This window comes from Strigops habroptila, chromosome Z (genome assembly GCF_004027225.2).
Source record: "Strigops habroptila isolate Jane chromosome Z, bStrHab1.2.pri, whole genome shotgun sequence".
NCBI classification, from domain to species: Eukaryota; Metazoa; Chordata; class Aves; order Psittaciformes; family Psittacidae; genus Strigops; species Strigops habroptila.
Window position 1 is genome coordinate 43,947,803 of NC_044302.2, and position 12,693 is coordinate 43,960,495.

The window sequence follows — 12,693 nt, forward strand, 5'->3', positions numbered from 1 at the left end:
GATAAAAGAAAACGGGAAGTTTTGGTAACACTGAAATGAATACAGAAGCTAACTACACCAGTTGAAGGGAAAAGTTTCTGCTATGCAGCTCTTTAGTAGGCTACCAGGGCTATTGCTTGGGATGCTTTTTGAAAAACCAGAACAAAACCAAAAAACAAACCTTGGACAAAACATTGTCGTAAAAGCACAAGGAGCTACGTTTCATTTGTGTTAGCTTTTGTTATTCAGTCTTTCATTGTCAACAAAATTTGTGCTGGGGTTGTGAAGAATGCAGTTCTATGTATTTTCATTTACCTCCTACACTGCCATGTTAGCAAAAAGCTATGCAAACTGCATACATGCACGTTTGTACATGGGCGGAAGTGAGAGTGCCAAAAAAAAGAGCAACTCAGTTATCATTCAATCGTAACTTTCACATCAGTGCTCCTACTGGTAGGAGAAATTCCTTAAATGTGCCAATTCTTCCTCTGTTCTATAACATATAGGTTTCCAAGGATTGCAGCCTCCAGCCAGGTTTCTATGGACAGGGAAGAGATTTGCTGCTAGTAAGCAAATTAAAAAGAAATGAAAGATCATTCTTAGAATCATCCTAGGGAACCGGCATTTCTGCTCCTGAATTACTCAATACAAACCTCATACTACTCATCCTCCATTATAAAATGTGTTAAACGCAACTATTTCGAAGTGCGCAAAGCACAGAAAGTGGTGTACTGAACTCCAGAAACCACGCAGCCCTGACTGCCGTGAATGCAGGAAAGAACCAGAGCGCCGCAGCTCTTCCAGTATCAGGCACAAGCCAAGCAGACGGCCACAAGGTTGGAGACGCCCTCACACCACAGTACGGTCTTGGACACGGCCGCCTGCTCAACACAGGGCCGACGGCGACGGCCACTGCCTCACGCCCGCCTCAGCCGCGCCGCGCCTCTCCAAGGAGGCGGCGCCGCCTCGCTCCGCCGGACGTTACCCGCCCTTCTACGCTTCCCTCTCTCCGAAGGTGCCCAGCGCTGCCTCGAGGTGCCGTCGGGTGGGCAGACAGACGGCCTCAGTGCGGGGCCCCACCAGCCGCGAACGCGTGACCTCCTCTCCCACGCCGCGCCGGAAAGGGCCGCCCCACCGCGCGGGTTCCCCCTCCTCCGTTCCCAGGGGAGAAGATCCCCACCCCAGAAGACCGCAGCACCCCGCGGGGGTCTCTGTCCTCCCGGCGTCGCGCGGCTTTGCCAGCCCGGTCCCGGCGGGAAAGCTGCGGGGCGGCACCAGAGGGAGGGCACCGGTGGGGGGGGAGAATTGACAACGCCGCCGCCCGCGCGGGGGAGGCGGAAGCACCGCGACTCGCGGGGCCTTGGCGGGAGCCGCGCCCGCGCGCGCACGCACGCCCCCTCCTCACAGCGTTGGAGGGCGACCGGTCGGTCGGCGGCTGCCCACGGGGAACGGCGGCCGGGGCTGGGGGCACGTCGCCGCGGCCCGCCGGGGACCTGAGTGTAGGCACGGACGCCCGGACCCACAGCACCGCGCTGCGTCCCCGAGGTGCCGCCGCCGCCGCCTCGGCGGGACTCGCCGGTGTGTGAGCCGCCGCGCGGAAGGAGCCGTTCCGCCTCTGACAGAGACGCCCCCCCCACCGCCCGCCCGCCCGCCCTCCCTCACCTCGAGCTGGCGCTGCCTCCCCGCGCTGCCGCCGCTGCCGCCTCGCCGCCCGCCCGCCACCGCGCCCCGCCGCCGTCCCTCTGGTGCCGGCCACGCCGAGGGGCAGGCGGCCAGCCCTCGCCCCCGTTACCCAGCCGCAGCTGCCGCAGGGAAGGGACAGCAGCAACTGCCAGGGAGCAGAGGAGAGAAGCGGAGCCGCCTGCGGCTCGTGCAGCGCGCTGCGGCTGGCTCTCCGGCTATGGACTGGGCTTCCCCCTCCGCCTCAGCTTGCCCGGGGAGAGGAGGGCGGTAACCGGCCGCCCAGCCCGCCAGGTAGGAGAGGCACCCTCTCCTTCGCCGCGACTCAGCTCACGCCCGGTTAAATGTCACGGCTCTCCGGCTGCTCCCCGCCGCCGCCCAGCGCGTCGCTCACCTCGGGAGGGGACTGTGAAGGTGGCGGTAGAGGCAGCCCCGGCTGCGGCGCGCCCCGCCGCCGCTCGCCGTGAGGGAGCGCCCCGGCAGCCGTCAGGTAAGCGACGGGGAAACCCCCCGGAACCGTCGGGGCAGGTGGCACGGGGTAACCCACTCGTCAGTGCAGAGTAACTTTCGGGGGGTGGGGGAAGAGGAGACTGCAGCGTAGGAGTTGCGCTCCTTCGCCCCGCTGTGCCCCCCTCCGGGGAGGGTGCTGCAGGGGGCGAGAGCCGGCGGGATGGGGCGCAGCGAGGAGCCCGTCACCGCCCTCCTTCTCGGGCCGGCCTCGTTCCGGCGGCCCCGGCGGCTCTCGGATGAAGGGTGGACGGCGCTGCCCGCGCGGCGGCAGGGTGGGCGGACTGGGGTGCCCCAGTCAGCGGGTGAGGGACAGTCGTGCCCAGCATGAAGCCCCTTCCTCACTCCCACCCGGGGAAGAGCTTCACCCACCGGGCCGGGAGCCGTGTGATGGGGGGCTGGAGTGCTCCGGGGGCTCCCAGCGACTTGGCACAAGCGCAGTCCTTTGTCGCCTGCGCGGAGATGCTTCCACACCTGTGTCCGCTGCCGAGGTGGATGCGCTCGCTGGAGTACGTGCATCAGTAAAATGGGGCTTTTGCGGGGCGGCGGGGGTGGGGAGAGGAGGCGGTGAAGAGACTGTTCTACCTTCTGCAAAGCAGATTCTGAATACCTCCTGTTTAAAGGAGCATCTCGAGGTACATGCAGGTGCTCCTGAACATACCTGGAAGAAAAACAAAGGCAAGAAAAGCACATGCCGTTATATCGTTTCTCCAGTTTCGAGTCGAAATTGCAATGGTTTACAAGTTCTGTCCCATAGTTGCTGGAGTAAACATCAAATGTTCTTAAGCATTTTTCCCTTATGGCTTTCCTTGCCAAGCTGAGAACTGCAGTGCTTTGTCATTATATGCTGCTATTTCATAATGCTGTTCTTTCAGAAGACCTCCTTGTTTAAAAAGGAAAACGTCTGAACGTTTCAAAAATAAATCATATTTGAACTTGTATTGCTTGCCAAGTGCTGGGCGGGAGGAGGGGGGAAGAGGATGGGGGAGGAGCACAGGAGCACACGGCTGTTTTGTGGCTTTGTCATGAAAATGAGCCGTGCAGCCTTTATTTCAGTCAAAAGTACAGCACTAAGAGAATGGAAGTGAAAATTAGTTTGCATAACATTCAGGGAGGTAAATCATGACCTGTAAACCATGCACCCAGTAGTTCCGAACCCTTACCCCACGTTCTACAGTGATGCATCTGGGATTGAGGGGTCTACAATGGAAAGTGTATCTAAGAAGATTTCACCTGAAACTGCTGTATATACCCTAAAAGAATTATATAGTCTTTTATTCATCATTCAGAAACAACAACAGATGTGTCCACAGGAAAAAAAAAAAAAAAAACAGCCCACAAAAAACTGCGAGGAGGTGGAAGAAAAGGATATACTTTCCTGAGCTTCTACCTTCCAGTGGAAACCACTCAATTGAAAGAGACGGTCAGTCTCCCTGCCGTATGCAGTCAAAGGACCAGTAGTTCCATTAGGGGCTACACCCTTTCCGGGAAGTGCTTCCCTGTAAAGGTGAAGCTGTGGAGTGGTTTACTTTGCTACCTAATGGGCCACACCAATGGTACGCTAATGTCGCTGTGTTCGTACCTCTGTTGTGTATGTGTAAATATCCCAGTCAGAATATGATTTGGGATTTTTCCTTCAGATGAGTATTTAAAACGATTGACTGCTCAGCTACTGTGCCACCTTCATACTTTGCTCACTTTAAATGTAGTGATTTTGACAGTAGCTAATCTCTGTGCAGCAGAACAATGATATTATTCCTTTAGGTAAACAGAACTCTGAAAACCTGTTTTAGTGCTCTGAATTCCCCCTTGAGAAAATAGAAGCAACAGTTACATGGATTGAACAAAAATAAGGTGTGATCAGCTACCTATGAACAGCATAGTTTGGTAGTACAGCAGGTATTGGGGATTTTCTGCTACTGTTATAGAATCCATGCATTCTGTGAAAGGGCTCTAGGTGGAAATGTTATCCTGCGTAGTCGCAGCAAGAGGTGAAGGAATACAAAGTATTAGAGAAGCTTGTTAGTTTAGGCAGCTGTCCACAAGTACTGTGATTAGTAGTATGCTGGCATAGCACTGTGAACTAATACCATGGATTTCTGTATCCTGCAGTTAAGAAAAAAGACCAAAGTAATTTGCCGTTTGTAGTTCTGATGCTGTATCATTTTCCTCCAACATAGAAAGGCAAGGAGGTCTGTAGATTGGAATATTAGTGACTCTGTGCTGAGTTTAAAAATATAAGTGTGTGTTAGTGGCTTTTTCATACCGTATATTAAGATGCATTGAAATCACAGAAACACAGGGTGGGTGTGGTTATCAGCGGGGGCATTGATGAGTATTCTAGGAGGATTCCTGTGGTAGATTTTATAATTCATGCAGGTATGATTGTTGCCTGGTGTTTTTTGTTGTTGTTTTTTGTTTCTGTGTTGTTGTTTTTGTTTGTTTGCTTGTTTGTGTACCTTTTGACTGTTTCTAAACCTCCAGGAATAAAGTGAGGAAAAAAGGTGAAGGGGTTTTGAAGGTTTGGTATGTGGTCGTCTGTTGGTCCATTGGCTCATCCTTTGTGAGAAGGTAGATTTCCTTCTAGCTGTTACTGATAATTAACAATCCAGATGAGGGACAAGGGGAGGGACAAGTGGATCAGTTTCAGTAAATTTTTACAATACCGGGTGTATTGCTGCATACTCCTTTTGCCAATGAGTTTGATCGGCTATTAGTTCTATAACATACTATGTTAACTAGATTCTAAGTCTCTGTACTTTCTCTTCACTTTTTGTGCAGATATTCAGGACATTTAAGAAAATTCTGTTTCTAATTAGTCACTGATTGACATCCCTGTGTCATTATAAGGCTGATTTGGCTAAGCTGTGTCTAATTATGAATCTTTACAAATTATTGCTCATTTCTCATTAGTACAGTGACTAGTTTAACTGTTTATTTTCCAAGATCTTTTCAGCTCATCTATTTTCAGCCAGGAACTTTTTTTCCCTAATTTGAAAGCATAAAAGCAAGCTTTTTCTTCTTTCCTGGAGAGAGTGGCTTCTCTGTTATCTTAGAAAAAAACATTAAAATAAATAACTCTGTAAAGAATTAAATTGAAGTATTTGAAATTTATAGGCATTTCTCCTCAAGACATGCAGCATACCAATCGATGCTTTCTGTGCTGACATATCAATATTATTCCTATGAGATATGCTGACTAGAGCAAGCAACTGAGTTGCTTGCCATCTCATAAGCCTTTTGATTCCTGGGGACAATTCCATTTCTTAATGATGAAAGTCTGTAGAGGGAGTAAACATAGAAGATAAACTGTCATCAGTGTTGTATAATGACATTTTGGTGACCCATTTTCTGTTGATAAAATGCAAATCTAGTGATTTTTTTCCCCTCTTCCTTTCAGCAACTACCCTGTGAAGCAGTAGTTCATGAGATTATTTATAATCATACTGATCAGAGTTTTTATTTGATTAAAGTCTAATCTCTCATTCTCTTTGAAACTTGAAGTAGTTATCTGTATCAGCAGATTGTAGGCAACTCTTGTTGTATATTGACATGCTGTTTATGTTTTCAGCTTGATGATTATTATGGAAGTTCTAGTAGGTCAGTGTGGGTACTTAGTGAACATCTTTTCCGTGAGATGGAATTAGTGAACAGTTTAACCCACCTTCCAGAAAAACTCCTAATTACATACAAACAGAAATAAGGTTGCATAAAAGTCAGTATTTCATTTAAAGTGAAAATTTTTTAAACTGCTGCTTACTATTGAGTAGCACTTTAGCTAATCTTTTTCATAGTCCTTTCGTAATAGACAAGAAAGTCCCTTCGGTTTGGGGTTGCAAGAAGCAGCCAAATCATACCATACTTAGCAGATTTTAAATTACATTATCAAAGTAAAGTGATTTTAAAAAAAAAAATCTCAGAAAACTGATTGTGTCTGAAGGAAATGGGTATGCGAGTTTACATCTGATAGCCCAATTGCATTTCCTAAAAAGAAAGAAAATTTAGAAAATTTGGTTTTAGTTGCACAGATAAAGCAACATAAGCTATTAGCTGTCAGTCTCAAAATTAAAGTTGCAGTGCAAGGAAAAAAAGGTAATAGCAAGATTTTGTCATCCTCGGTAATAAAACTGTATTTGAATGGAGTGAAGAGAATTAAATTCAGCAGAAAGATTTGTCTGTGTAACGTCTGAGTTTATTGTAGAGTTTGATTAACTGCAAAATGTCTGTCCTTTAGTCAGAGTGAAGTAGAATAATTATTCTATGGTCCTATTGCTTATTATTTAGCTGGGATTTACACATCAGTAGCGTGTGATTAATATTTTATTACTTTTAATAAATATATGTCCTATTTTTACATTTTGAAATAAAAATTTTATGTCTTCTTGAAGCCATTCTTCAGGGGAAGACAGTTTCTTTCGAATGATGAAAAATCACATATATCCTGTAAAACTGGTGGGAAGATTTCTTACCTTGTACATGCAATGGTAATATGCTTTTTCTATTTGAAATTAAATTTCCAAAAATTTCATTTGTCCTGATATTTACGTTTCATGCTTAAGAGCAACTAGTGGTCATCAGCCTAGATTATAGGAATTTAATAGAACCCTCCTTACCTCAAATAATTTTAAGAATACCTATCTTCAGTGTTGAAAACTTGAGAGAACCACAGGGGTGGCATTCACTGAGGCAGAGCAAAGGCTATCCTGTAGTTCTACAAACACAGAGGCCCATCTCTAAGGAGTAGTGGGATTTTACTGGAGTCGTTTCTCTGATAGTTTTGTTGTAACTGGGAATGTGACAGGGGGAATCACACCCCTAGAGCAACCAAATAGCCTAGCCTTGGGACTGGACAGCTACTTAGACTGTTCTGCTATGTCCTCTTTCCAACTTCGATTAGTCTTTCCTCCTATTTATCTTTTCCTTTTTTTTTTTTTTTTTTTTTTTTTTGCCAGATGGTCTTTATCTCTTGCTTGCTGTGCTTCATTAACTGCATTTCAGCTTGTTATTTTGGTGAAGTCCTTCTGGAACAGCAGTAGATACTGGCCATGAAGAGCTTTGGAAGAGAGGATGCTTTGTTTAAAAGCTCACTTTCGCTTTTTCAGGATTATTTTTCCTTTAAAGGAAAAAGGTGTATGTTCCTCTGTGGCAATACATCAAGTAGACTTTCATTCATGGTGCACGTGGGCCTCAGCACTGATATTTTCCCATGGTTGGCATATGCCCAGCGGTTTTGTTAGCACCATTCTGTTACTGCAACACAGCGTATTTCTCTTAGCAGTAGTAGGCTGCTGAGGATGCACCATACTGAGCAAACAGTCCAGAGTCCTGGAGTATTTTCGTGGGGCTTGAATTCTGCTGGAATGTACAGCTAAAAGTACCTGCCCATGAAATACAAATTTGCTTGGTTACGAAAGAAGTTACAGTGTTTCATCTTATTGTGGATACTGTTTGCGCTGTGTTCTATGTTGAACTTGGTGAGCTCATCCTGTTTTGGGTCCAGTTGCAACCTTTGCATTCAGTTTGAATTTAGACACAAATCATGGGTTGTGTTAGTGGCAAAAAGTAGTTCTTCAGCTGTATCAATTAGTCAAACTCGGTCCATGGGACTACCTTAGTTTGTTACAGTAGTGGTTAATAAATCCCATTAGGTTTTGAGCAGTAGTAGTGGGCTGTGTGTTTAAAACACTTTTTTTCAGGAATGGTGCTTAGTCTTTGTGGATGTTTGCTGTTACGGCTCTCTGAAGGGAAATACCAGCGAAGGTCAGTTAGTTCCAGTGACTCCAGTTTCAGTTTATGAGAACAGTAGTTCATTCCGTTGGTAGACCCAGGGAAATGTGAGTGTCTGCGAACCATAATTATGTCAGGAACTAATTTATAGCTTGAGTTTTTTGTACTGAAGTCATATGGTACAGCTATGAAGAGAAATTATATGTGTACAGTTCAAATCTTTGAAAGAGGTAAGAACATTTAGACTTAAAAAAAAATATTTTGGAAAAAAAAAGCTCTCAGGATTATCAAAGCCTTTAGTTAATTCCCAGCCAAAGGTAGGTGAATTAATACCAGTATCTTACAAGTGTGTAAGTATTTAAATGTGTTACTGAGATCTGTAACCATTTTTCTATCATTCCTTATGATGAAGCAAATTGTTGGTGCCACTGTGCAGGATGTTGTCAGAAGGATTTGTAGTCAGACTGGGAGGTAGCAGTTGGGAGTTCTGGATGTCCAGGTGGACTGACTAGGTTATAAAGACGGCAGCTAACATCAGGAGAGAGACAAGGAGAGAAACAAGCTAATTGGGAAGAAGATATTCTGCTTCTTTCTAGGCCCTGGAGCGAAAAAAAAGGAGAGATTTTAAGATGGTGGGATTTTGCCACTTGGACATCATCAAAGCCTTAGCTGAGACATACTAAAGCTGATAGCCCCAGTAAAGAGCATTTAGGCTTTGTGGCTTCTTGTGACAAAATCCCATGTTTCTCAGGAAAAAAAAGGAATAGGGAAGGCCGAAGCGGGAATGATGGTGGTGCGTGCTTCTCAGTGTGTCAGGGAATGAGAGAGCCATCCAAGCTAACCTCCCAGCATCAACATGACTGGCTGTTCTGAAAAGTAATCAACTGCACTTTGGCTAAAAAACTGTGCTGCAGTTTTCTGGGCATAGGAATAATTTTCCTGGAAGCACATAGTGTGTTACTGTTCCCGTCAGGTGTGTTGGAAACTGTCAGGAGTTTCAGAAAACTAAACACTCTCCTTCATTTGACTACAAGACTTTTGCTCTGAAAGCCTGCAGTGCTACATGCAGCTATCCAGACTAAGGCAATTATATGGAAGAAAAGATGGCATTTATAATTTTATTAAATAGTAAGGATTACATTCACCAGTAGTAACAGGATTAGATTTTTGATTTGAAATCTATGCAAAATTAAATGTTAATGTGTGGGGAAAAACCGGCAAGAAATGAGTTGTAGTTAGATCAGTACATGAGATAGTCAGGAAGAATAAGGAGAATTCTACATTAGTGTATGGCTTTGTAGTCCTTTTTTTTTTTTTACCTTTTGGAATACTGAGCATGATCAACCAAGTGTGATGAGAAAATACTTGTCTTGTGCAAGCTTTTGATTGTTTTCCTGTATGAACTGGCACACCTTACAGTGCAAAAGAAGCACTTGGGCTATAGGCAGCCATGTAAAGATAGACGATGTTAATTTATTGCAGTCTGGGTACTGGAAGCTTTCAAAGAGTGAGTGGACCCATTTAATTTGACATAAATGTTTCTGTGTTCCTGGTGTAAACAGGCCCTAGTGTGAACAAGAATTCATTCCAATTGGGGATTGATTGAGTTTGCTAGATTAAGTTATAAAGTAGGTAAGTAGATTCAGGAAAGCTTAAAAAACATTCAGTCCTTGTTTCTGTTGACTCCATAGGGGATGAAGTAGTTACCTTAGAGTTACTATAAAGGTAGTGAAGGGAGATGTCAAGATAAAAAGCAGTGGAACAATTGCAGAAATTAAACTGCAGTATATCATAAGGGTGCAATGGCTTGCTTCCAAGATTTCTGGAGGAGATACATATCTGAGCATCTGAGTGACTTCTGAATCTGTAATTTATTTCTAAATACTATGTCTGACCTGGAGGATAGCCAACTATTGGGAAGAAAAATTGTGTCAGGAATTAATATGTTAAACCTCAAACAAAGAATTAAGAAAAACAAAGCCAGCATCCTAAAACATGCAGGTGAACATGTTAGGAGGATATAAGGCTGCTGCTCACAGTAAGGAGGCAAATATGCAGATCTGTTGATGGAAACAGTTCTGTCCAACCTCCTTCTACCTGTCAGCATGGCTTAAAATGAGTTACAGTCTTACTATCAAACTCTTCTCTTACTGGTAACATATTCCTTCAAAACTGTTCATGTTTTTGTGACCAGTTTAATTAAAGGGACAAATGTATGTTCCTGAAAAAAAGCCCCAAAACCAAAACTGTAAATAATTTGATGTTGTAGTTGTTTACAACAAACACTTCCATACGGTTTTTTGGTTTTGTTTTTTTTTTCATACCATATTCTGCAAATGGAAGTTGTGTGGAGCCCTTAGGTCTTTCGTATTCTTTTAGGGATGGAGTTTTCAGGTCAGGAATCATTTGGGATTATGGAAAAGCTAGTTCTTGTGACAGAATAGATACAACTTCTACTTCAACGATGAAGTAATTATGTACTGGACAGTGTTATGCGTTGCGGGCCGCAAAATAAGTCGACACGTATCTCCTGTCAAACAATTACAATGGAAAGACAAGATAAAGTGGTTTGTACATGAAAAGGAAAAAAAAGTGATTAAGGAGGATACAAAACTTTACTTAGATCTATTTCAGTAATTATTTTGGACTTCCCCTGTATGAACCTTTTTTCTAGAGTTGAAAACAGAGAAAGGTTAAAGAGAAAAAAATCCTTGTGATGAGTAGGTAATTTAAATCCTACATATGCATTGAGATTAACATGCTAAGGCTTTGAAATGGAAAAGGTAGAGATATGATGAGGGTATTTAATAATACGTATCCTAGTTTCCGTGTTTTTATTTTTTCCCATTAGACAAACAGAAAGTCATATCGTGGGAAAAGAAATTTGAATTACAAAATATTTTAAAATTAATTATACATTAACCAGAGAGTATTGAAGTAAGAATTTCGTGAGAGTTTCCCTCTTCCAAAACTATAGAGGTATTATATCCAGGCAAACCTTTTTTAACTGCAATAGAAGAGCAAAAAAGAAAAACAAACCCAAAAAAGTGCATGCTTTGAATACTATTAAAAAATCTTTTGCATTACATCATGTTATACAATTGCTTGCCTATGTCTGGGGGGTGTGTGTGTGTTAGCTGTTCCTCTGGGGCTTTAGCTGTTCTGCTGAAGAAATTTACCTTTCTTTAAAGGAAGGATACCAAGACAGTAAGGACCATCAATTTAATTGTTGCTCTTTTGGTTACTGTGCCACTAACCAGCTTGACTTACATGGCGAGCACATGCTACTCTTCTTAGTCTTGCTTGTGTGGGTAGACAGTAGCCTCCAAATACTTACATTAGTACTTAGTTCAGTTAGGGTAACAGTACTGAATGGTGCATCTAAAGATGATGACTTTTTTTCGCTGTTGCCTCTTACAAAGTAATGAAGCTATTGCTGTTTGCAGTTGAGAGATTCTCTTGTTTAGCTGGAAGAAAAGTTTTACTGGAAGTGAGGACATGTTCCATGTCAGAGAATTAATCTTCATCATTGTAAGTGTTCTGTAACAGTATGAGAAGTCTGTATCACATCCATGGCTGCTGGATTTTACAAGAAAATGTGTAATCGAGATCACGGTCTTACTCACATGCTAGCTAGGTATTAACAATGTATGGAAGGACACTAATAACTGCCTGTAATGTATCAAGAGCTTACATTCCTGCTTTATCTGTCTTAGCTATATGGTGTTTCTGTTGGTACTAGTAATATATCGTAGGTTTTCTGGACATGAAAAAACACTTTTCCAGACCAGCAGAGAGAAGGACGTGCAGATAACCAGTATATTTTTTAAATTTTCAACTTTTGATTGGAACAGATTTAGTTTTTGTTGTCTTCAAATAGTCACCCTGGGTATATAGGTAGAAATGGAGAACAGCAAGGCACAGAAGTAGAATATACTTAGAAAATCCTAAAGCCTCTTCAAAGATGGTGTCAGACACACAGAGTCACTTTGTAGCAACTGTATCATGCATATGTCTTCTTCAGCAGCTGTAGAAGTACAGCATGTTCTGGTCTAACATTTTATTGAATGAATTATGATCATGATGTGAAATTGATTGTGAATACCTGTGAAAATTAGGTATTGCTTTTGGGTCTGTAACAAGTCACCAGTACATTCTGTTACATATAGGCAATGCAACTGACAAAACCTCTGTAATTTACTGCTTGTTTAGTCTTTATGAAACAGATAGAAAACTGCAGAAAGTAATCCTGTAATATATACATAGTAGAGTGGTCCTTTCTATGGATTTAAATTAGAACAGTTAGTTACATTTTTAGCTTACCAGAAGGATTTAGAATATTAAAGGTCACTGAAATAGATACATAACTTCAAGCTCTTTTGAAACTTCTGCTCTATGATTCTGTGTTCATGCTTGCAAAAAACAACCTGTTACTTACCTCATAATTCAAGCTGATGTTAATTTTAAAGGAGTTGTGCGTAGTTTTGCGTGAATTTTTCGTGCAGTTTTGAAGTCTGAGACCCAAAGTACTGTTTCTGTGATTCATAGTTGTTACATATATACCATAGAAGAAAGTATGCAAAAAATATAATAGGTGCTGATCATTAAATATTTGATAAATTAAAAAATGAGCAATGTTTCTTTCCTGTGTTTGGATAAGAATTTTTATCGAAACTATTTAGTATTTAAGAGTATTCACAGTTGAGGTTCCTAACTAGACACTTGTGGTATTTCATTTAGAGTACAACAGAGCCATTTTATGCAGCTGTCAGGAAAATAATTTAGATCTGTGTATGAGCT

General features: G+C 43.0%; 1 protein-coding gene across 1 annotated transcript in view; it reads left to right on the top strand.

Moving 5' to 3' along the window:
- The first annotated feature begins 1,335 nt into the window (after nt 1-1,335).
- Nucleotides 1,336-12,693, top strand: part of LINGO2 (leucine rich repeat and Ig domain containing 2) — a 536,575-nt gene continuing 525,217 nt past the window's right edge. Inside the window, exon 1 of the mRNA XM_030512831.1 lies at nt 1,336-2,149. The gene's annotated coding sequence lies outside the window, so the exon portion shown is untranslated. The remainder of the gene's footprint in view (nt 2,150-12,693) is intronic.